Below are 2,869 nucleotides of genomic sequence, written 5' to 3'. Positions count from 1 at the left end.
TCAGATTTGGCTACCATGAAACCCAGAAGTGGGCCTGCATGACCTCTTGAGGATACAGGCCAAATCAAGCCCTCCTTTCACATGACAATATGCAAGAATGCATTTAAGTGAAGTAAAAGGAAAAAAGATTTCCTTTTAAAGGAAAGAACCCAGTACTCAGGAAGCTCTGGCCACCACAACTGAAAGCTGAGGTGATTAATGGTTCCCCTGTCTGCGTATTTTCTTAGTTAAATTAGATTTATCATTTGCTGTTTATTCATTAAATTTGCTATATTCAGTGACTTGCGGTTTTTTAAAAAAAAAGTTTGGATACTACAGCTTGCTAACAGGGGCTCTCACAGAAATCATAGAGAAAGCCATGTCTCTCGTCTCTCCTTATTGTGAGCTGTATTCATGTAAATCATGTTTTGTTTATTCATTCATCAGTATCTCTCCCTTTCATATGTAAGTTCCATAAATGTATCTGTTTTTCACCACTGTAGCCCCACCCCACAGCATACGGTGAAATGCAATAAAGAAGATATAAATATAACATTTGTTATTAGGACAAAATAGCTCTCTATTCATATCATTCTTTATAATTCTAAGATTTTTTTTAGTTGCTATTTGTTTTGTTAAAAAATTCCACTTGAACACTTTTTTTTATAATGATTTTTATTTTTTCCATTATAGTTGGTTTACAGTGTACTATCAATTCTCCACTGTACAGCAAGGTGACCCAGTCACACATACATGTATACATTATTTTTCTCACATTATCATGCTCCATCATAAGTGACTAGACATAGTCCCAGTGCTATACAGCAGGATCTCATTGCTTACCCGCTCCAAGTGCAATAGTTTTCATCTACTAACCCCAAACTCCCAATCCATCCCATTCCCTCCCCATCCCCTCCCCATCCCCTCCCCATCCCCATTGGCAACCACAAGTCTATTCTCCAAGTCCATGATTTTCTTTTCTGTGGAAAGGTTCATTTGTGCCATATATGAGTTTCCAGATATAAGTGATATCATATGGTATTTGTCTTTCTCTTTCTGACTTACTTCACTTAGTATGAAAGTCTCTAGTTCCATCCATGTTGCTGCGAATGGCATTATTTTGTTTTCTTTTACGACTGAGTAGTATTCCATTGTATGTTCACACACACACACACACACACACACACACACACACACATCTTCTTAATCCAATCATTTGTTGATGGACGTGTTTGTTGTTGTTTCCAGCTCTTGGCTATTGTGAATAGAGCTGCAATGAACACGCAGGTGCATGTGTCCTTTCCAAGGAAAGTTTTGTCCGGATATATGCCCAAGAATGGGATTGCTGGGTCATATGGTAGTTCTGTGTATAGTTTTCTAAGATACCTCCATACTATTCTCCATAGTGGTTGTACCAGCTTACATTCCCACCAACAGTGCAGGAGGGTTCCCTTTTTTCCACACCCTCTCCAGCATTTGTTATTTGTGGACTTATAAATGATGGCCATCCTGACTGGTGTCAGGTGGTATCTGTGGTAGGTTTGAGTTGCATTTTCTCTAATAATCAGTGATGTTGAGCATTTTTTCATGAACTTGTTGGCCATCTTTAGATCTTCTTTGGAGAAATGTCTATTCAGGTCTTTTGCCCATTTTTCCATTGGGTTGTTGGCTTTTTTGCTGTTGAGTTGTATAACTTTATAAATATACAAAGTTGTATAAATTTGTGTATTTTAGAGATTAAGCCCTTGTCATTTACATCCTTTGAAACTATTTTCTCCCATTCTGTAAGTTGTCTTTTTGTGTTTTTTTATGGTTTCCTTTGCTGTGCAAAAGCTTGTCAGTTTGATTAGGTCCCACTGGTTTATTTTTGCTTTTATTTCTGTTGCTTTGGGAGACTGACCTGAGAAAATATTTGTAAGGTAGATGTCAGAGAATATTTTGCCTATGTTCTCTCCTAGGAATTTGATGGTGTCTTGTCTTACATTTATGTGTTCAAGCCATTTTGAGTTTATTTTTGTGCATGGTGTGAGGGTGTGTTCCAGTTTCACTGATTTACATGCAACTGTCCAGGTTTCCCAGCACCACTTACTGAAAAAACTGTCTTTTTCCCATTTTATGTTCTTGCCTCCTTTGTCGAAGATTAATTGACCATAGGTGTCTGGGTTTATTTCTGGGTTCTCTCTTCTGTTCCATTGGTCTATATGTCTGTTTTGATACCAGTACCACACTGTCTTAATGACTGTAGCTTTGTAATATTGCCTGAAATCTGGGAGAGTTGTGCCTCCTGCTTGGTTTTTGTTCCTCAGGATTGCTTTGGCAATTCTGGGTCTTTTGTGGTTCCATATAAATTTTTGGATTATTTGTTCTAGTTCTGTGTCTTTTTGGTTTTTGTTTTTTTTGTCCGCCCCCATGGGCATGTGGAAGTTCCCAGGCCAGGGACTGAACCCAAGCCACAGCAGTGACAACACTGAATCCTTAACTGCTGGGCCACCAGGGAACTCCTTTAGTTTCCTTTATAAAGACCCCAGGACATATTTCTCATTAAACATATTCCTGGGTATTTTGTGATTTTGATTTGTTTTCAAAAGTGAGATCTCTGTCACCTTCTCTCATTATATTTTATTTATTTTTTTTTTTTTTGGTCTTTTTGCTATTTATTGGGCCGCTCCCACGGCATATGGAGGTTCTCAGGCTAGGGGTCGAATCGGAGCTGTAACTGCCGGCCTATGCCAGAGCCACAGCAACACTGGATCCAAGCCGTGTCTGCAACCTACACCACAGCTCACGGCAACACTGGATCGTTAACCCACTGAGCAAGGGCAGGGACCGAACCCGCAACCTCATGGTTCCTAGTCAGATTCCTTAACCACTGTGCCACGACAGGAACTCC

The sequence above is a fragment of the Sus scrofa genome, chromosome 15, assembly GCF_054392235.1.
Source record: "Sus scrofa isolate SSC_HxYL_T2T_F1_AM1 chromosome 15, Sscrofa_HxYL_maternal_Yorkshire_Landrace_v2.0, whole genome shotgun sequence".
Classification (NCBI taxonomy): domain Eukaryota; kingdom Metazoa; phylum Chordata; class Mammalia; order Artiodactyla; family Suidae; genus Sus; species Sus scrofa.
Note: the sequence above shows the minus strand (reverse complement) of the source record.